The 22,513-nt window shown below is 42.0% G+C and overlaps 1 protein-coding gene across 1 annotated transcript in view; it reads left to right on the top strand.

Annotated features, from left to right (window-relative positions):
• Positions 1 to 7,789: 7,789 nt before the first annotated feature.
• Positions 7,790 to 22,513, top strand: part of kcnj6 (potassium inwardly rectifying channel subfamily J member 6) — a 100,624-nt gene continuing 85,900 nt past the window's right edge. The window contains exon 1 of the mRNA XM_014197143.2: positions 7,790 to 8,074. The gene's annotated coding sequence lies outside the window, so the exon portion shown is untranslated. The remainder of the gene's footprint in view (positions 8,075 to 22,513) is intronic.

Genomic DNA, 22,513 nt, shown 5'->3' on the forward strand with positions numbered 1-22,513 from the left:
GACCGTTATATCAATTTGCTAATGATATGCTAATCAGGTTTGTACATCAACATCTCTGAATCCTTTTCTCAACAGTTGATGTAAATGTCTTGGTATTGGTAGTATTCTGTCCATATACTGTACTATATATGTTGTTCTATAAATATCTGGTGAACAACAAGCAAATGGTTGCAACTGTAGGCTACTGTAAACTGTGATTAACAGCCATATGTCCAAGCTAGCCTTACCATTTTTGTATTTTTTTAAAATGTATTTATTAACCCATCTACCTCCCCCCTCTTCGGAAGAAACATATCTTGTTTGTTTTTTACAGCTTGTCTGCTACATATACATACATTTTACATACATGGTAGTTTTATATAAAGAAATCACATAACAATAATACATTACCAAACATAAGCTATTTAATCCCACCCCTGAGCCACTCTCAGCCCATCCCACCTATCACCCTAGACCACTCTTGTTTGGTTTCCATGTATTTTTCAATTTTGCTGTGATGTTTTACATTTTTAACCTTTCTAATCGTATAGTTTCCACATATTGTGAGCTAAAGATGAAAACCTTTCCTACGAGTATTATTATATTATTTATTGACTGACTATGGCTTCCCAAATCCCCAAGCTAACTTTGCCTATTACAGCTCTGCACACAGGGTCATGGTTCACTGAATGTGCTCCCATTATGCTCCAGCTACAGATGTAGGATCTTAATTTGATCTCTGTTTTGTTGCTGATAATTTAATTGCAATGCAGGAACTGCAAACTTGTAGTGTATTTGAGTTTGAAAATGGATTCTAAAGTTTGTAATTTCCAATTTTGAAATGTCATACTTTATCAACACCTTAAAAAAATGTCCATTCATTATAATTCACATAATAATTCACATTTCCAGTTGCTGCAGGCTTATTTTCCTGCTGTAGAGAACTGGCTCAAATTAAGATCCTACATCTGTACAGAGAGCTTTTTCAGGGCCACAGACAATGGGAGGTATTCTGTTTTGTTTCGCTACAATCAAAAGTGTTTTAGCTGAACTGAGTCTACTGCACTGTGCTGTCCGTGTGCTTGTGTGTGTACACAAGGTACAGACGTGGGTGTTTTTTGTGTTCACATGTGTGTGTGAGTTTGTTTGTTTGTGTGTGTGTGTGTGTGTTTGAGTGTGTGTGCAAATGTGTGTATTTTTCAGCAGTTGTGTCTTTCTGTGACAGTTTACATTAGTTCCTTTCTGCATCATGCTGTGAAAAGCAGGTCACATAAAGTACATAGACCTGGACTAGATCAGCCTTATGACTGCACTGTGGTGTGAGGTTCTGAGCTGTCTGACTGACAGTGTGTGTGTGGAGGAGGGTATAGTATTTCCTGGGGTACGTGACTGGGGGAGAGAGATAGCTGTCCTCATTTTATTTAATGGCAGCGACAGGCAGGCCCCCGTCTGAAAATAGCTCTGTAACTAGAACATGAAATTGTCATTTATGTCCTTTTTTACTCATTGCAGTCTGACTCACACACAATAGCAGTTAATCAAGTTGTTTTAAATAATGCACATGTGAACAATGGCATAAAGTACAGTGTTGGCTCCAGCCCTATAGACCATCCTGTTGTCCCTGTGGATTTGTAAATAGTGTCTACCTGTCTGGAGGGAAAACCCTTAACACAAGGCTGAGGCTGAGGCTGAAAATGCAATGTGAAGGTAACATAAGGTCAGATTGTCAAGAGATTAAAGCACTGGGTGGTTTGGGAACACCTGAGCCAAAGCCTCAGAGTAAGAACCCTCTCTTGCCCTCCCAGGTCAATACTGAAGTATGTTAACATTTGTTAACATTCAGACTGGTTTGTCTCTGGCAGATAAGGTGAAGTGAGAGCAGCTCCTTGGTGAATACTGCCGTCAGTCAGGGAAAGCAGTTGTTTTTATTCCTGCAAGTCCTCGTATCTGCATTTCTTTGAAAAGGTTTGGATTCCCTGAAACATCTCTTGGCGGTAGCAGAAATCCCATTGACCGGAAGTTATTACATTTACTTAGACTCAACCACAAGTCTTGTAAGTCTTGTAAGAATATTCTTTAGACTTGTTCTAATATTTCTGAATTTGCATCACTCTATTTTGAGACGGGATATTGAGTGTACTGTATTATGTTGGTGTTCTTGGGCAGGGTGATAAAGTAACCTGGCCTTAGCAAGAAGTAAGTGTGATGCAAAATTTTGCAACACTGATTCATCCGAAGACCACCCTGGGAATCCAGCCCAGCCTATGAGCTCCAGACAAAAGGTTCAGAGGGCACCCTAGGCTTGCTGTGGATCTGCAGGCAGCGGTGACTTGTCCTGCTCTAACTAACTCAATGGTAATAATCCTCTCACTCCATCTGCATGAATAGTATTTGATTGTCAGGCCCACTCCTTGACAATTAAACTCTCTCTGGGCCCCATCAGTGGATAGGCAGGCCTGCATGACTCGGGACTTTGAGAAGGTCTAAATGTTCTTTCTTTCCGAGGCAGGGAGTAAACTTAGTCTGCTCTCCTAATTCTTATGTGGAAAGATGTGTGTGTGACTATTCTTTTTCTTTGTTAAGTCAGAACAGGTATACGTAAACAATATGTTTTCAGACTTTAAAAGATTTCTCTGGAAGTGTTATGTGCGTGTGTCTGCATTTGTGCATTTTTTCATGAGATTTTCAAACAGTGGGGGGTCAGAGAGGAGGACATAATCTGTGAAATGCTCAAAACAACAAAGACAACTAGCTTTTGGAAAGTCAAAGATGGCTGAGGACCTTTTATGAAAAGATTATGCAACATATCACAGAGCTAATTAGACTGATACACAAACTAATAGAATGTTTTCACAAAACCTGAAAAGCATACAGAATCCAAGTATCTATCCAGACACAAGCATCCCTAAACAAATTCTTGATCTCTTCTCTATTAAGGAATCTATCTCAATCCCCAAATTCATTGCAGATTAAGCCCTGCGTACCCACTGGCCAGGCCTCTCCCTGACTCCAAAGCCTTAATCAAACTGTTGCTAAATTCTGCCGGCCCGTGGGAAGGATATACACTGCCAGGTCTCTGACCTCCTCACTATAGGCTGTCTCATAGTTGTCGGTGATCAGGCCTACCACTGTTGTGTCGTCAGCAAACTTAATGATGGTGTTGGAGTCGTGCTTGGCCATACAGTCGTGGGTGAACAGGAGAGGACTAAGCAGGCACCCCTGAGGGGCCCACGTGTTGAGAATCAGCGTGGCAGATGTGTTGTTGCCTACCCTTACCACCTGGGGGCGGCCCGTCAGGAAGTCCAGGATCCAATTGCAGAGGGAGGTTTTTAGTCCCAGGGTCCTTAGCTTAGTGATGAGCTTTGTGGGCACTATGGTGTTGAACGCTGAGCTGTAGTCAATGAACAGCATTCTCACATAGGTGTTCCTTTTGTCCAGGTGGGAAAGGGCAGTGTGGTGTGCGATTGAGATTGCGTCATCTGTTGATCTGTTGGGGCAGTATGCGAATTGGAGTGGGTCTAGGGTTTCTGGGATGATGGTGTTGATGTGAGCCATGACCAGCCTTTCAAAGCACTTCATGGCTACCTATGTGAGTGCTATGGGGCGGTGGTCATTTAGACAGGTTACCTTCACTATTTTGGGCACAAGGACTATGGTGGTCTGCTTGAAACATGTTGGTATTACAGACTCATAATACCCTGATGAAGACAGCTTGTCTGTCGAAACGTTGGACATACATTTTTCCATCTGCGCTCCTAGAGTGTGCGGCTCACCTTTATTTTTATGTGTTCCACTCCACTAGCCAGCACCTCGCCTAAATAGGCGCACGTTTCTTTCGCCTCTAGAGTATTACAGACTCGGTCAGGGAGAGGTTGAAAATGTCAGTGAAGACACTTGCCAGTTGGTCAGCGCATGCTCTAAGTATACATCCTGGTAATTCGCCTGGCCCCACAGCCTTGTGGATGTTGACCTGTTTAAAGGTCTTACTCACATCGGCTACGGAGAGTGTGATAATAATGTATTTTAGTGGGTGTTGGACATTTTTCGTGACCTTATACACTCAAGAGCCTGGTTTCTTCACAGATATTCCTACTGATCTACACTACATGACCCAAAGTATGTGGACACCTGTTTGTCGAACATCTCATTCCAAAATCATGGGCATTAATATGGAGTTGGTCCCCCCTTTGCTGCTATAACATCCTCAACTCTTCTGGGAAGGCTTTCCATTAGATGTTGGAACATTGCTGCGGGGACTTGCTTCCATTCAGCCACGAGCATTAGTGAGGTCAGGCACTGATGTTTGGCGATTAGGCCAGGCTTACAGTCGGCGTTCCAATTCATCCCAAAGGTGTTAAATGGAGTTGAGGTCAGGGCTCTGTGCAGGCCAGTCAAGTTCTTCCACACTGATCTCGAAAAACCATTTCTGTATGGACCTCGCTTTGTGCATGCGGGCATGGTCATGCTGAAACAGGAAAGGGCTTTCCCCAAACTGTTGCCACAAAGTTGGAAGCACAGAATTGTCTAGAATGTCATTATTTGGTGCAGCGTTAAGATTTCCCTTCACCAGAACTAAGGGGCCTATCCCGAACCATGAAAAACAGCCCCAGACCATTATTCCTCCTCCACCAAACTTTACAATTGGCACTATACATTGGGGCAGGTAGAGTCCTCCTCTTATCCGCCAAACCCAGATTTGTCCGTCAGACTGCCAGATGGTGAAGCTTGATTCATCACTCCAGAAATATGATGTTATGGGTTATTTTGCTTCCACTGGTCCTGGGGCCCTTGTTAAGGTCAACGGCATCCTGAACTTTACCCAGTACTAAGACATTTTAGCCAAAAGCATGGTTGCTTTGGCTGAAACTCGGCCGCAAGTGGATCTTCCAGCAAGACAATAACCCCAAGCACACACGAAAATCCACAAAGAAATGGTTACTTGACCACAAAATCTACATTTTGCAATGGCCATGTCAGTCTCCATACATGAACCCCATTGAAAACCTGTTGTTTGATTTGAATAGGGCAGTCCATAAGTGCAGATGAAGGATATCAAGGATATGGAAAGAATCTCCATGGAGGAATGGTCTAAGATCCCTCCCAATGTGTTCTCCAATCTCATAATACATTTTAGAATAAGGTTCAGTTCTGTTATCCTGAGGTGATGTATTGAAAGGTATTGAAAACAGGGGTGCCATTCATTTTGACCCCTATCTATAAGCAATTGTATTAGTATAAAATATAATGTTCTGTTTTTTTTAGCAAAGAATATTGTTATAATTAGGGCCCTGCTTTTTGGTGCATAAATGCAGGCACTTGTCCGAACATATTGATAAACTCACTAGGTGTTGGGTTAAGGTCCCTACACTATGCCCCTCATTCGGGAGAGTGTGTCCCCATGCTTCTCTACACCAAGTCGCTCACATGTACAGGCCTCTCGAATGGCATCACAGCTTCTGAGTCCATTGGAGATGATCAGCTTGAGGTGTTGAATCACTAATATTATTCCCTGCCAAATAATAGGTTTTGTCTGATTAAGATTCGCAAAGCTACGCCTCCCCTGGCTCAGGCGATTCCCCCGCCAAACACACACGCACAACCAGACATTGATTGATTGGAGACAGCTTGTCTCAATTACAGAACACTTCCTAGGTTTTTCTACCTGCAGCGACACTAATGCTGGAAATACAGATAAAAGCAAAGTGCCGCCATTTCCACACCAAAAAGCAGGACCCTAGTTATAATACATAGTAAATCAGGTTCAATAAGTGCAACATTGATTTATTTACATGTGATGTACAGGATAAGCACTTGTGTATGTGACATTATTGCTCTGGTAGGCTGAAACATGAGGCTAATATAACAAGCTTTGCTCTGATGTGAGTAAATGTTTGCTTTTGTCGTGTGTGTGTGTGTGTGTGTGTGTGTGTGTGTGTGTGTGTGTGTGTGTGTGTGTGTGTGTGTGTGTGTGTGTGTGTGTGTGTGTGTGTGTGTGTGTGTGTGTGTGTGTGTGTGTGTGTGTGTGTGTGTGTGGTCACTCTGCAGGTGTCCTCTTGTCTCCTTTGTAGGTCCCTGAGCCGCTCTCTGATGTGGATCACACACCCCGACACATCACCAAGGGGGATGGGAGAGAAAGAGAGAGAGGAAGAGAGAGAGAGATTATTTCTTACATTATATCAGTTGGGCGTCTTTCATGTTTGAAACAAGTGCGTCACAAGCTAGTGTAAGTACCACAGACTGATGTCTCCCTGCTTACCAAGAGTGATACGCAGCCAGCTCCTGAGGGAGATTGAGTGAGACTAACTGTATAGCTTCATGAATTAGAATGATTTGTGTGCATGTACCCCAGTATAGAGAAATAGAGAGAGAACAGGGAGGGGGGATAAGAGATGGAAGAGAGGAGGAGATGGAGAGAAAGAGACAGAGGAGTGCATGAAGAGGGAAGAGAGAGAGAGAGAGAAAAGGAGGAGAGGAGTTGGAAAGAAAGAGTGGGAGAAAGGGATTGCAGGAAAATGATAGACAGAGAAAGGATTTTTGTGTCTGGGGAAATAGAAAGCTTCTAGTTAAGCATATAAAGGTTACAACAATAGATAATATTTTACTATGGCCGTAAAACAAACCATTATGTTGCAGTGTCACAGTAAAGTTTAAGACGAGGTAGTCGTGTAGCCTGCCCGCCATGTAAGATAATGTGACCCATCACTTATCAAACATGTCAAATCTTTTATGCTTCGGAAGTCAAGGGGCAGGTTGTTGAAGTCATAAAATTGACGATATAAATCCTGTTTATTTTTGTTGTTGGGTAATGCCCGAAAGCCAACCCAAAAATATAAATTGTCTTGTTCCCCTGGGTCTTACTGCCATTGTCTTGGATAGAAAAGATTTACTGGGTAAAATGTGCCTCTGACAGGTATGCTATACAGTGATGCGTACAGCTAATTACTTTGGAGAGAGTTGTGTTACAGGTAGCAGTACCGGAAAGACCCATGGGATGACATTTTCTTTGGAGCTTTTGTTTTATACACAGCAATAGCCATGTGTATTTTGTCATGTATTAAACTCAGCTAACCATGACTCCTGTGTCTTTTGGAACCTACATGCTCTTTAGTGTCATCAGTCCCCAGTCCTTCAGAACCAAACTAAGGAACAGCCATTGTCCTAATCTATGGGTGTCAGGCCACAAAGGCTCTTTCATTTAATAAACATAGTGTGTAAAAAAGAGATCCTCTTGTTATTTTAGCTGATTAGTTTGTTTCTGCCAAGCAGAGGCCATTTAGATCATTTGTGCACAACATAATGAATGAATGACATGCTATCTTCTGATGACACAATATATTAGCACCACTAAAGTAGCCTGTCTGTGAAGATGCAATAATGATTTCAGCAGACACTTGTCTGATCTGACCTTACAGTCCAACATGCAGTGAGAGAGAGAGATAGAGACTACAGAAAAATATTTAAATGCTTGCGTATGCATTTCTAGTATGTGGCACTGTTTTCAGTTGTATGGCATATATTCAGCCTACTATATACTAATGTGAAATGATCTGTTTCTTCTGTATTTGAATGACTTATTGATGACGTCCCCTTGTCTGATCTTTGACTTGCGTTATATCTCCCGGTTGGGTTATTTCCACAGACCCTCTGTGATTTCCTCAATAGCCTACTCTTCCTTACTATTACATTGACAGCTCTGTCCATACATACAAAACAACCTGGATCTCAGCTATTTGAAGTCCTCACCCTCTTTCTTTCTTTCTTTCTTTCTTTCTTTCTTTCTTTCTTTCTTTCTTTCTTTCTTTCTTTCTTTCTTTCTTTCTCTCCCGCTCTCTCGCTTCACACACAAATAGCCTGCACTCTCGCTCACTCAGAAACACAAACTCTCTTTCGCCCATTCTCTCTATCTTCCTACTTGGTCGAGCTCAAAAGAAGGGGACATGACAGAATGACAGGAGATGGATGTTTCAACAAGATGTAGGCTGAAATGTGAAATTAGCAACTCATATTCCTCACCCCTGTGTTAAACGACAACCATCGGGAACCAGGCGTAATTGTCAAACAGAATGAATGAATAAGAGCGGCGTCTATTAACAAGGTAGGCTATGTAAATGTATTATTTTTCTTCTGCACGTTAGACTGGTTTTGTGGTGACTGAGAAATGACGGATAATACAAGGGGGGAGTGGGGGATTACATAACACATTGCATCGTGCTCCCGTTTAATCTTTCCTAATTTTTCCAAGTGCACGAGAGTATCGAGGTATCTATGAATTTAAGTCGTAGCCTAATGCTTTTTTTCTGAAATTTGAATTTGAAATCAAGACAACTCGATTGTTAATAACATGAACTAAAGGCACGTGAATAGGGAACGGTGGAAACTACAGAGGGTTTCCACATGCTCTGTTATCCTTTCATTCTCATTTCTCAGACATTATTAACAGTAAGCTAATTGAATAATTGTGTGTATGTTATCAGTCAAGAATCAGTCAAAAAAGTACTCCCATAGTCTACATCTATGTAGCCTATTTAGCCCATAGGCCTATTTTCCACTGCATATTAATAAGCACGTTATCTTCCTTGAAGTCTCTGAGTTAATTGTATTGTCAACCTTTCTAATAATGTTAGTGTACCATAAAAAACATTTCACTGTTAATATTTGCAGTTTCCATTAAACTGCGTCTGGTTCTTACAAACACGGCGCTTACTGTTCTTGATGTTCTAGAATATAATATTATTATATTGCGTGGCATGCATGAGTGCAGAGCGACCATCGGTAGAATCATTTCTCATAACATTTGTGATCAAGACAATAGAGCATTTTGGGGCCAAAGAAAATGCTGAAGGGGCCGGCTCGGTGAAGCATTGTCGGTAAAAAAGCGATACCTATTCTATTCTGGATAAAGAGCTCCCTCCATCTCCATGGCGACGTGGAGACGTGGATATCTCACATTCAAAACCATGGATTGTGCGCGCAGCTTTCTCGCTGAAAGGGGATCGGTTCGATGGCAGGACAAAGCGAAAGGTAGAGCGCTCGCACACCGAGCTGAAGAAAAAAAACGATAGGGTCTGTTTTGGGGACGAAAAGGGGAACAATTCTGACACACAAGTTATCTTCGTAGGAAAGAAGCCGGGTGAGTGAAACGAGTATTGTGAGCAAAGCCTGTTGCTTAGTCTCGGCTATCATATCCTGAGAAAAGTCTATTTTTTAGGCTATAGGCTAAGCTCCAGTCTGTTGCCTTTCTGCGACGGCGCAGTTTACCAAAACATTTCCACTAGCCCGCAGTGATTTCCTAACTAACTTACTCAGGTGCATTCGTTACACCTGGAAAAAATCTAGCATACCCGTAACATCTATAGTGATTGACAACATAGGCTACATAAATGGGCTGATGTTTCCGAGATGGGCTAACATTGAGTTGAGTGGCTTACCTAGGCCACCTAGGTAGCCTGCAGGTCGTCCTACTTGTAACGTGGCTTAACCCAGAAAGCAGGCGCAGAGGATTGAACCAGATTCATACTCCCATCCACCAGCTCTGCAAGCGTTAGGGCCTATAATGTTAAACTACGTTGATCACCAAATAGGCTATGGAGTTTCGCTGAACAATTATATTTACTACCGTAGGCTACTTCCAAAAAAGGTATGCTATAAATAGAAATGTACACGTAACCTGAAAAAATGGCTCTTCGGCACCTCCAATGTCGCTTATTGAGCTGTTGTAGACTTCCAACCAGTTTGTGGCAGTAATGAGTGCCAAATATGCTTTTTTTAGGTTGCTTGTACATTTTTATTTAGACCTTTTTTTGGAAGTACATCCCGGCCGTAGTAGGGGTAAATTAATATAGTTTCTCAGAGAAACTCCATATTTGCTGATCCCCAAACCTATTTGGACATTATAATGCTTGCTGATATGGTGACTGGGAGTTTGAATCTGAACTTTCTGGGCGTTAGACAGGTCTCTAACGCACTGATACTGGTTCAGCGGAGGATAATTTAACTAGGCTGCTAGGGCCTATAACATGTAGGCTAAATTGTCACTTTAGATTTTACTTACAATAATAAAGCTGTTTTGGTCCATCAACTTTCAGAAACGTATATTTTAGCAGGCTACCATTAGAGTAGCCTATAGCCTAAATCACTTAAGACCGTCTCACATGTTGCACCTGGCAGCTTCATAATAGGGAGGCCTAATGAATTGGTGTTGATATGCATTTTCTACTTCTCACTTAGTATTGCAGTTGCCTGACACATTTAGCAAATGGACAAAACCGCACACGTGAATTTACAGCACTTCTCCAATAGCCCACTGAAATCGTGGGAACAGTTTCAGGACCTAGGACAGCGAAAAAGCGAAGGCTCTTACTCTCATCTTTACACTTACTTCCTACGTCAGCAATACATGTTTTAAATCATAAAACCTCTTGACTATCCCCAGTTTAAAGTGCTATGCATAAGCATAGGCTACAAGCAGGCCTGGTATTGTAGCCTGAATGCTGTTTGTCTTGGATAGGCTGTTATTAGAATATCATGGGTCGACTTATCAGGCTGTCATATTGCTTTGTCGGGCACTGTTTTCTAAGGAAACATGTAGCCTAGCCTAAATGAAAGTTACGGTTGCTTCTCCCAAGCCTATATCCTATGCCTTCACATGTAGGCTAGCAGGACAGATAGCATGCATTTTAAATGGATGATATGATTTTGTGGAATGGAGTATGTTGACTTAACTCAAAACCAAGGATATTTTTTTTAAGTTGAAGCTCATTTACTGCATTTCTACACCCCCAAAAAATTGCTATTTAAACAACAGCAAAACAAATAAAAAATCACCCCAGCCAATAATTATCTCCACTATATTAGGTTTAAAGGTACTGTATGTGGAATGGTGTGTACAATGTCCACCACTACTCAAGCATAAATTGACTCCTTTACTTGTGGAACAACGCATACAGTGCAACATGAAATAGATAACACATGCTATCTAGTCACAACAAGGTCGACTTCAAATGCCGACTTCAATGTGAAAGTAACCAGTGCATTAAACAGCTGACCATGAATGCAAACTATGCCAGATAAATCATACGCATGCAGTGGCTTAGGAGCCGGGGGGACTGGAGGTTCCCCCCAGTGATTAATTTGTAAATCAGGAGCTTCCGGTACCTCAAAGCCCCCCGGATAACTCCCCCCCCCCACCCCTTTCGCGCTCACTCTGTGAAAAAAAGTGACAAACTCAATGTAGCAGCGCAGCAGACAGAGTGAACTGCCAAGTAGCCTTCTATCTATGGTGGTGAAATGGACAGCGCTCTCCAAGGTGCTGATTAATTAGAAGCATTTTAGACATCACTGCAGAACACCCACCATACGTGTAACCGATGTGAAATGGCTAGTGAGTTAGCGGTGGTGTGCGCTAATAGCGTTTCAATCGGGTGACGTCACTCGCTCTGAGACCTGAAGTAGTTGTTCCCCTTGCTCTGCAAGGGCCGTGGCTTTTGTGGCGCGATGGGTAACGATGCTTCGTGGGTGTCAGTTGTTGATGTGTGCAGAGGGTCCCTGGTTCAAGCCCAGGTTGGGGCGAGGAGAGGGACGGAAGCTATACTGTTACATTGATGCTGTTGACCCGGATCACTGGTTGCTGCGGAAAAGGAGGAGGTCAAAAGGGGGGTGAGTGTAACCGATGTGAAATGACTAGTTAGTTAGCGGTGGTGCGCGCTAATAGCGTTTCAATCGGGTGACGTCACTCGCTCTGAGACCTGAAGTAGTTGTTCTCCTTGCTCTGCAAGGGCCGCGGTGGGTAACGATGCTTCGTGGGTGTCAGTTGTAGATGTGTGCAGAGGGTCCCTGGTTCAAGTCCAGGTTGGGGCGAGGAGAGGGACGGAAGCTATACGCATAGCCCACAAGTCAGAATTTCTTATAGCCTAATTTTCAAGATATCAATGTACAGCATCATTTTTAGATGTCACGGCAGAAGACCCACTGTATGCACAGACCTGAATTTCATATGATTTTTAACCTCTTTTGGCGCAGGAACCGCTAGCGGGACACCTACGATAACATCCGGTGAAATTGCAGAGCGCGAAGTTCAAAATACAAAAATCGTAATATTAAATATTCATACAAATACAAGTGTCATACATCATTTAAAAGCTTAACTTCTTGTTAATCCAACCGCGTTGTCAGATTTCAAAAAGGCTTTACCCCGAAAGCATACCATGCGATTATCTGAGGACAGCGCCCCACACCAAAATACTTTTTCAACCAGTACAGACGTCACAAAATTACAAATAGTGATTAAATAAATCCCTTACCTTTGAAGATCTTCCTCTGTTTGCAATCCCAAGGGTCCCAGCTACACAATGAATGGTCATTTTGTTCGATAAAGTCCTTCTTTATATCCAAAAAAGTCAGTTTAGTTGGCGCCAATGATCTTAGTAATCCACTCTTTCAACATGCATACAAACTAATCCAAAAAGTTACCAGTAAAGTTCCTCCAAACAAGTCAAACGATGTTTCTAATTAATGGGGATTAATTAAAAAAATGATAATATTTAAGACGAAGAATAGTATGTTCAATGGGGAAGATAAGTAATGAAGAGCGCGCACCTCATTCACGTGCCAACAAGACAACTTTTCTAATGAGAGACACCTTGTAGTTCTTCCAACTACTTGTTCATTTTTCAAAAAACAAGTCTGAAAGCCTTTCTAAAGACTGTTGACATCTAGTGAAAGCCATAGGAACTGCAATCTGGGTCCTATCTATTTGTATTTCCCATAGGCAAGCACTGAAACGGCCTGTGACCGCCCCAAAAAATATTCTGGATGTATTTTCCTCGGGTTTTTGCCTGCCATATCAGTTCTGTTATACTCACAGACATTATTTTAACAGTTTTAGAAACTTCAGAGTGTTTTCTATCCAATGCTACCAACTATATGCATAACAGGCAGTTTACTTTGGGCATGTCAGTCATCTAAAATTCCAGACAAAAACCAGTATGCTAATGATGTGTTAAGACTTCAGTTAGGCAGTAGAACAAATATCACAATATTGGAATATAACTTCAAATAAAATAAATCAATGTAGGCTACAAAAGAACACACATATGAAAATATAAAAAAATATATTTTGAGGGTGAACTATAACCTGGGTGTCCTCTTTAGCCTTGTCTACAAGGCTTGCTGCCACTAAATGCACCTTGGTTTGGGCATGTTCAAAATCCTTTTTTCTGAGGGCTCTTTATTGTTGTTTTTTTTACGTTGGTGGCAGAGGATGTTACTGTACATTCCCACTCTTTTTCTAGTTTAATCCCTCCAATCTTTTCTAGACCCAAGCGCCCTACCTATTCTAAGACCACCTTAACATTTTGCATGACAAGCCAGGCACGGGTTATACATTTGCTTTTTGATCACTTCCTCTGTGGATATAGTGTCACTGTCTTGCTCGCAAGGTGGGAGGGGCTCCACCACAAAATTTTACTGAATAAATAAATAATTCTGAATGATCATATATGACCTCTGATGAAATGATAGCAGGTTAATAAGCATTTAAATCTTGCTATAAAATAAAAATGCAAAATGTGTCCCCCTCAATGTCAGAGTTGCTCCTACGCCCCAGTACACATGCATTGAATAAAAGGCATTGGCCTATAGCAAAGGACTTACTTAGGCATACAATCAACAAGGACACATGAAGACAAACAAACTTGACCAAAGATGAAGAAAATCACAAAATAAAAATGGAAAATCTACACATGCCCTTTTAAAGGGAGCTAAGGCCCTTTACATGTCACCTTGGTAGCTCTGAGAACATTGATATTGGAACATAGTAGCCAATGAGGGGCAAATTTATCCCGGGCCAGCTTGTCACTGTTTTACATTATTGTTTTGCCTATGCAGCAGTTGCAGTATCTGGGTGCTCATTATATAAAACATCTACATTATAGCTAAATAACTTATCAATATTTAATTACATTTTGCCAGCAAGATTGATCTGTTAGAATATTGCATTTTAAGTCAGGAAGATGGACAAGCAAGACTGATAGAGTGAGAGATGGAAATGCATTATGCCAGAGACAGGTAGGCTACAGGAAGGGATTAGGGATGCATACAGAAGATGATGATGAAGTAGACCTACAGCAAGAAGTTAAAAAAAGTTAGCCAAACTAAGTAATCATTAATGATTTCCATGATCTCAATTATCATTCTATCACTGCATGACAATGCATATAAAATCAAATCAAATGTGTATTTGTCACATGCTTTACAAACAACAATGAAAAAAAAGAGAAATAGTAGAAAAGATTATAAAATAATAACACAAGGAATATATATAAAAATAATAACACAAGGAATAAATATACAATGAGTAACGATAACTTGGCTATATACACGGAGTACCAGTACCGAGGCGATGTGCAGGGGTACGAGGTAATTAAAGTAGATATGTACATTACGAGTCAAAAGTTTGGACACACCAACTCAGTCATGGGTTTTTCTCTATTTTGACTATTTTCTACATTGTAGAATAATAGTGAAGACATCAGAACTATGACATAAGACATATAGAATCATGTTGTAACCACAAAAGTGTTAAACAAATCAAAATATATTTAATATTTGAGATTCTTCAAAGTAGCCACGCTTTACCTTGATGACAGCTTTGCACACTCTTGGTATTCTCTCAACCAGCTTCACCTGGAATGCTTTTCCAACAGTCTTAAAGGAGTTCCCACATATGCTGAGCACTTGTTGGCTGCTTTTCCTTCACTCTGTGGTCCAACTTATCACAAACCATCTCAATTGCGTTGAGGTCGGGTGATTGTGGAGGCCAGGTCATTTTTGGTTACTACATTTTTGGTTACTACACATACTTCCATATGTGTTATTTTATAGTTTGATGTATTCACTATTATTCTACAATGTAGAAAACTGTCAAAATAAAGAAAAACCCATGAATGAGTAGATGTGTCCAAACTTTTGATTGGTACTGTACACTCAGTGCATTCGGAAAGTATTCAGACCCCTTGACTTTTTCCAGATTTTGTTATGTTACAGCCTTATTCTAAAATTGATTAAATAGTTTCCCCCCCTCATCAATCTACACACAATACCGCATAATGACAAATCAAAAACAGGTTTTCATAAATGTTTGCAAAAAAATAGTTCAATCTTGGTTTCATCCGACCAGATAATCTTGTTTCTCATGGTCTGAGAGTCCTTTAGGTGCCTTTTGGCAAATTCCAAGCCGGCTGTCGTGTGCCTTTTACTGAGGAGTGGCTTCCGTCTGGCCACTCTACCATAAAGGCCTGTTTGGTGGAGTGCTGCAGCGATGGTTGTCCTTCTGGAAGGATTTCCCATTTCCAAAGAGAAACTCTGGAGCTCTGTCAGAGGCCCTTCTCCCCTGATTGCTCAGTTTGGCCGGTCGGCCAGCTCTAGGAAGAATCTTGGTGGTTCCGAACTTCTTCCATTTTAGAATGATGGGGGCCACTGTGTTCTTGGGGACATTCAATGCTGCAGACATTTTTTGGTACCCTTCCCCAGATCTGTGTCTCAACACAATCCTGTCTCTGAGCTCTATGGACAATTCCTTCAACCTCATGGCATGGTTTTTGCTCTGACATGCACTGACAACTGTGAGACCTTATATAGACAGGTGTGTTCCTTTCCAAACCATGTCCAATCATTTGAATTTACCACAGGTGGACTCCAATGAAGTTGTAGAAACATCTTAAGGATGATCAATGGAAACAGGATGCACCTGAGCTAAATTTTGAGTTTCATAAGTAAAGGTTCTGAACACTTATGTAAATAAGATATTTCTGTTTTTTATATTTAATACATTTGCTAACATTTCTGTTTTTGCTTTGTCATTATGGGGTGTGTAAATTGATGAGAAAAAATTATTTTATCCATTTTAGAATAAGGCTGTAATGTAGCAAAATTTTGAAAAAGTCAGAGGGTCCGAATACTTTCCGAATGCAATGTATAGGTAGGAATAAAGTGACTAGGCAACATGATAGATAATAAACAGTAACAGTTGCGTATGTGATGAGTCAAAAGAGGATAATGAAAAAAGGGTCAATGCATATATTCCAGGTATCTATTGGTTAACTATTTAACCAACTATTTAGCAGTCTTATAGCTCAGGGGTAGAAGCTGTTCCGGGTCCTGTTGCTTCCAGACTTGGTGCATCGGTACCACTTGCCGTGCGGTAGCAGAGAGAACAGTCTATGACTTGGAATACATTTTTAGGGCCTTCCTCTGACTCCTGGTATAGAGGTCCTGGATGACAGGGAGCTCGGCCCCATTGATGTACTGGGCCGTATGCACTACCCTCTGTAGCACCTTGCGGTCGGATGCTAAACAGTTGCCATACCAAGCGATGACGCAGCCAGTCAAGACGCTCTCAATAGTGCAGCTGTATAACCTTTTGAGGATCTGAGGGCCCATGCCGAATCATTTCAGCCTTCTGAGGAGGAAGAGTCATTGTCGTGCCCTCTTCACGACTGTGTTGATGTGTTTGGACCAAGATAGTGATGTGGACACAGAGGAACTTGAAGCTCTCGACCTGTTCCACAACAGCCCTGTCGATATGGATGGGGGCGTGCTCGGCCCTCCGGTTCCTGTAGTCCACAATCAGCTCCTTTGCCTTGTTGACAATGAGGGAGAGGTTGCTTTTCTGGCACCACACTGCCAGGTCTCTCGTATCGGGGTTTCCTATAAGGGTCCAGTGTCCCGATCATCGAAAGCGGCAGCTCTAGCTTTTAGCTCAGTGCGGATGTTGCCTGTGATCCATGGCTTCTGGTTGGGATATGTACGTATGGTCACTGTGCGGACAACGTCGTAAATGCACTTATTAATGAAGCCAGTGACTGGTGTGGTAAACTCCTCAATGCCATCGTATGAATCCCGGAATATTCCAGTCTGTGATAGCGAAACAGTCCTGTAGCTTAGCATCTGCTCCATCGGACCACTTCTGTATTGAGAGCGTCACTGGTACCTCCTGTTTGAGTTTTTGGTTGTAAGCAGGAATAAGGAGGATAGGGTTATGGTCAGATTTGCCAAATGGAGTGTGAGGTAGAGCATTGTATGGGTTTCTGTGTGTGGAGTAAAGGTGATCTATTGTTTTTAGTTGCACAGGTGACATGCTAGTAGAAATGAGGTAAAACGGATTTCAGTTTTCCTGCATTAAAGTCACCGACCACTAGGAGCGCCGCCTCTGGGTGAACATTTTCTTGTTTGCTTATGGCCCTCGTTGAGTGTGGTCTTAGTGCCAGTATCAGTTTGTGGTGGTAAATAGACAGCTACGAAAAATATATATGAAAACTCTATTGGTACATACTGTAGTCTACAGCTTATCATGAGTTATTCTAACTCAAGCAAGCAAAACTTTGAGACTTCCTTAATATTAGAGATTGGGCACCAGCTGTTGTTAACAAAGAGACACACACCTCCTCCTGTGAGCTTCTGTCCTGCTGATGTATAGAAAAACCAGCTAGATTTATATTTACCATGTCTTTGTTAAGCCTTAGAAACATAGGATATTACAGTTCTTCAGATCACATTGATAGGATAGTCTTGAACGGAGCTCATACAGTTTATTCTCCATTGATTGCACGTTCACACATAGAATGGAGGGCAGAGACAATTGTCCCAGTCTCCGACGTAGTCTCGTCAGGTATCCCGCATGCCGGCCTCTATAGCGTCGTCTCATCCTTCTTCGAGTGTCGGGATTTTTGCCTGGTCTGCGATAATTATTTTCTTTCTCCAAATGGAGGTGAGTGATAGCTGTACTGATGTCCAGAATCTCTTTTCTGTTATAGAAAACGATGGGGGGAAAATTATGAACAAAAAAAGTTAAGATCAGTGCAAAAAAAGACACAAAATAGCACAATTGTTCAGGAGCCCGTAAAACGGCCACCATTCCCTCCGGTGCCATTAGCCTACTATTATTATTGTCTTTGAAGCCAAAAACAGGACACGTATTTTGGGGAAACAGTCTACATAGTTATTTGTTCAGTTGTGCAAACTTTCATATCAATACATAAAACCAAATTACATTAGCCTACTGGGCAAATTAATTAAAATATCAACCTATACTTTAATAGCAATAAAATAGCTTTTGGTTTCGAAAGGTCACAAAAAAGGAGGGCTCCCCCACCTCCCAATTCCCAATTCAATTAACCCATGGTTATTAGAATACAACAAAGCTTACAAGGCCGAGTTCAAATGCCAACATCAAAATCAAAGCAATCAGTGCACTGCCTAAATGGCTGACCAGCAAAGCAAACTGGCATTGTCTCTACCTTTAAAAAGTGAGAGAAAAGGCTGCAGGCTAGCAGTTGCTCTCCGGGCCATGCTCTGCATGGTCCTAAAGCCATCCGCCAATTTGAATTTGGCATCAGTGTATTATGCCATTGTTAGCACTTGATGGATTGAGCTGTGCGTTGCCATGGACACCATTGTAGCTCGAGCTCATAATATTCCCTAGTGAAAGCGCAGGATTTTTTTCCCCCTCAGAAAAAAAACGTACAAATAAAATGAATTCTATGGACAAAACTGCGAATATTAAAAGTGCTAATGTCACAAAAGGTGATCGATGATGACGTGCGTGTAGAGTTAGTGAGGCGCACAAAAATCTCAGGGTGCTCCCAAAGCAAACGCAGCTTTGAACATGCAACAGTCGCATGAGGCGACAGAGACCTTTGCAGATGATCACGCTACGCTATGACACCGTATTCTTCTCTCATTAATATTTATGTTTGCCAACGGTTGTTGAAGCCTGACTGTCTAAGCCTCTTGCGTAAATGTGAACATTCCAGGATAAGCAGCTCACCCAAACTGTGCCATACCCAGATATAGCCTAAAGCCTACAAATAGCCATAGCATAGCCTTAGGCTCCTCAAATGAGAAATCTCAAAAGCTCACACAAACAACCATCACTCTTGGGGTTTCCATCTTTCCAAGTTTCCATGGCATGCTGAGCGCGTTGTTCTCCTCCCTAGGTTAGTGCGTCTTCATGTTCTGTGAGTGTGGTGCTGGTAGTCCAAGGTGCTAGTGTCAGTGAGCAGTTCATAGTCAGGCATAAGGAGGACTGGAGCCGGGTGCGAGGCTTGGCCCTGACAGTCTTTGCTCAGGCCCACTGTGCCTGCCATTGAGTGCCCGCACTGGGACTGCATTTAATTACTGGTCTCCCACAGGCACTCATAGAGAGCACACTTAATATTTAGTGACGCCACCGCTCACAGCCAGGCGGTCTTACCCACTGAGTGCTTGAGAGAGGGAGGAGAAAAGTTGTAAATCGGGCAACCATGTTCCAGAAATAGCCAAAATAGAATGTAAGATTAAAGATACAGTACGTGATATTAAGCACAATAAATTCATAAAATAGCGTATGATTTGTATTAGTATTTTTTTTACAGGACTTTACATATCGTAAGAACTGGATGACGTACTGTAGTACACTAAAAAAGGGGTTTTGGCTCATGAGCACTACTTTCAATACTACTGGCTGAAATTATACAAAAGTTCTGGAGCATCACGTTAAAGGCATAGGAGGCCCTTCCTTGTTAGTTAGTGATGTAGGTCTTGGATTTCTACAAAAGTGTCTATTTGTTCCTTGTTTGGCTGAGTATCACAATGTAGGCCGTCACATTTCATGATCTTAGCCTAAGGCTTGAGGGCTACTAAGGATACACTGGATGTAATGTTTGTAAAGACCTATGCCACAGCATGTGATCCATTGTAGATGATCACGTTTTTGTACTTTGGTTGTTTTCTCTCCATAGGCAAGCATAAGGGACTGGAAGAGAGGGAGCGAATAGAAGGAGTCTCTCTGGGATTGCTATTTGTTGAGCATCTGTTGCCTGTATTACAAGACTGACTGGCTTTTCACTTGACATTTCCAATTCCTTTCTGCTGAGTCAAGAGCCTTTTCATAGCGAAGGCAAGCAGAGCTCTTTGAATTACGTTGTTTCCAGCTGTGATTATCTTTCCCTTGATGGATGAGAGAAGGGAAGACTGGGCACATGGGAACGATTGCCCCTGATATATAGGGGCAGAGACAGCTCTTTCTCATGCATTAATCTGTACATCTCGCTTTCTGTTTTCCTCTCTCTCTCTGTCTCTCTCTCTCTCTCTCTCTCTCTCTCTCTCTCTCTCTCTCTCTCTCTCTCTCCGCTCTCTCTCTCGCGCTGTCTCTTTCTAAACATGTTGTTTAAACTCATTGTCCACCATTAGGTTGAAGGGCCAAAGGTTACACGTCGCCTGACATTTGGCTTAATGGACTAAAGTCATCACTTGTTCATCAGCTTTGATGTGATTTCCTCACACTGCTTTATAGACTGGGGATCAAAGAAAAACGTCTCTCCGCCACTGGGCCATTAAATTGTGTTTTGTCTTTATGTCAAGTGGCAATAATTGAATTCAAGAGTGGCTGGCCTCTCAAGCAGTGACCGAGTTCGTATGGGTGTTTTGATAAGGGTCTTAGGGGAAATGTCAAACAAGATTCAGCTTGTTCTTGAGGGCCCTCGGGAGTTGAACCGCTCCAGTCAAAATGTCATTAGTTTGATATGACCAGATGATTGATTCAAAGCTTTTTGAGGCTGGAAGTGAGATATGTTTTTGCTGAAAGAGCACAATGCACTGCTTTGATACGTTTAGCTTATAATAAATAAAAAATATACATTGTATCTACACAGTACATTGTACTATATGCAGTCCACCTTTTGTGTCTTCTTTCCTGTGTGTGTGTGTGTGTGCGTGCGTCCACGTGTGTATGTGCGTGAGCATGTACTAATATAGGCCTACTGTTCATGTACTAATATAGGCCTACTGTTCATGTACTAATATAGGCCTACTGTTCATGTACTAATATAGGCCTACTGTTCATGTACTAATATAGGCCTACTGTGCATGTACTAATATAGGCCTACTGTTCATGTACTAATATAGGCCTACTGTTCATGTACTAATATAGGCCTACTGTGCAGCATGTACATCAGAATGTATCTGAGTTAGATATCTCCTGTCACTTCTGGGCTGTGAGAAAATATATTGTGACTTCGACGCTGCGTCACAAGTAGCACAATCAGGACCTGGATTTACTGGGGCAGAGGAAGAGGCTGCCTCACTACAGCGATATGATTGATTCTAGGGCTCCTCGCATGGTGCCCACAGCTGATTAATGGCTTTGTGGCACTCTACTGATTTAGTGAGGGACCGTGGAAATTAACAATGTAAAAAGATAGCGAGTGGAAAGGAAGGGCTCGGGTCAGAGACGGCGGCTCTTAATTGGACAGCTATAACTGCCGTTATGAATTAAGGGCATAATTCATTGTGTCATTTTTTTTTTTGCTTCCTTGGGCGTGAATCATGCGAGCTATGGCCTCAGAGCCAGCAGGTTATCAAAAAAGATGTGCAGTTACTAAAAGGACACCTCTCACACTATCAGCCAGCTTCTAACAGTGTGTCAACCCCAGCAAACGAGGACATTTCATTATGAAAACCCACGGTTTAAGAGTTGTTGCGAAGGAAAGCGGGATCATGCCTAGGTGATTCAGATAAATAGACATTGTGTCTCATCTGGGAGGAAGTGAGAAGTACATGCAATGTCTACCAGATGGCCCCTTATATTAGACTGCAGCCTCAGCCTGCCACCTCTCTGGATGTCTCTGATACGTTATGACGGGCAGGCTCATTTCCTTTCCTATATGATATCATACTGCCCCCTCAAATCAAATCCTGACCCTTGTCAGCCACATAACAAGATCGGCCAGGTTTGATGAATTAATGACATAGTCATTGTATTGAAGGGTTATGATCCGCCCCTCAAGTCTCTCTTCTTAAACATTCCTGCCCATAATGTCCTCTCGAACACTATCCATTGGTTGGACATGAGTCACTCTCTTTTCATATGGATATCAGTCTCTCTTTATCTCTCTTCATGCACTACAGCTACAAATAGTGCGACACTCACATTCTGATGAAGGTGACCTACGTACTGTATTGCCAAAACACTAATAAGTGTCACGCCCTGATCTGTTTCACCTGTTGCTGTGATTGTCCCCACCCCCTCCAGGTGTGGCTTATTTTCCCCAGTGTATTTATCCCTGTGTTTCCTGTCTCTCTGTGCCAGTTCGTCTTGTATGTTTAGTCAAGTCGACAAGCGTACTCCTTTTGCTATTCTCCTTTTTCTTGTCCTCCCGGTTTTGACCCTTACCTCTTTCTGGACTCTACCTGCCTGCCTGACCATTCTGCCTGCCTTGACCACGAGCCTGTCTGTCACTCTGTACCTCCTGGACTCTGATCTGATTTTGAAATTTTTGCCACGACAATTCTCTTGCCTACCCCTTTGGATTATTAAACATTGTAAGACTCCAACCATTTTCCTCCTGTGTCTGCATCTGGGTCTCGCCTTGTGCCTTGATAAATAAGTGATTTCATAATCATTTCCCAAATCTGGAGAGTGCTTGGAAGTTTTGGAAATCTGATGAGTGGTGTTTAATGGATATGTTATAAACTGAACAAAAATATAAATGCAACATGC

The sequence above is a fragment of the Salmo salar genome, chromosome ssa04 (genome assembly GCF_905237065.1).
Source record: "Salmo salar chromosome ssa04, Ssal_v3.1, whole genome shotgun sequence".
NCBI lineage: Eukaryota > Metazoa > Chordata > Actinopteri > Salmoniformes > Salmonidae > Salmo > Salmo salar.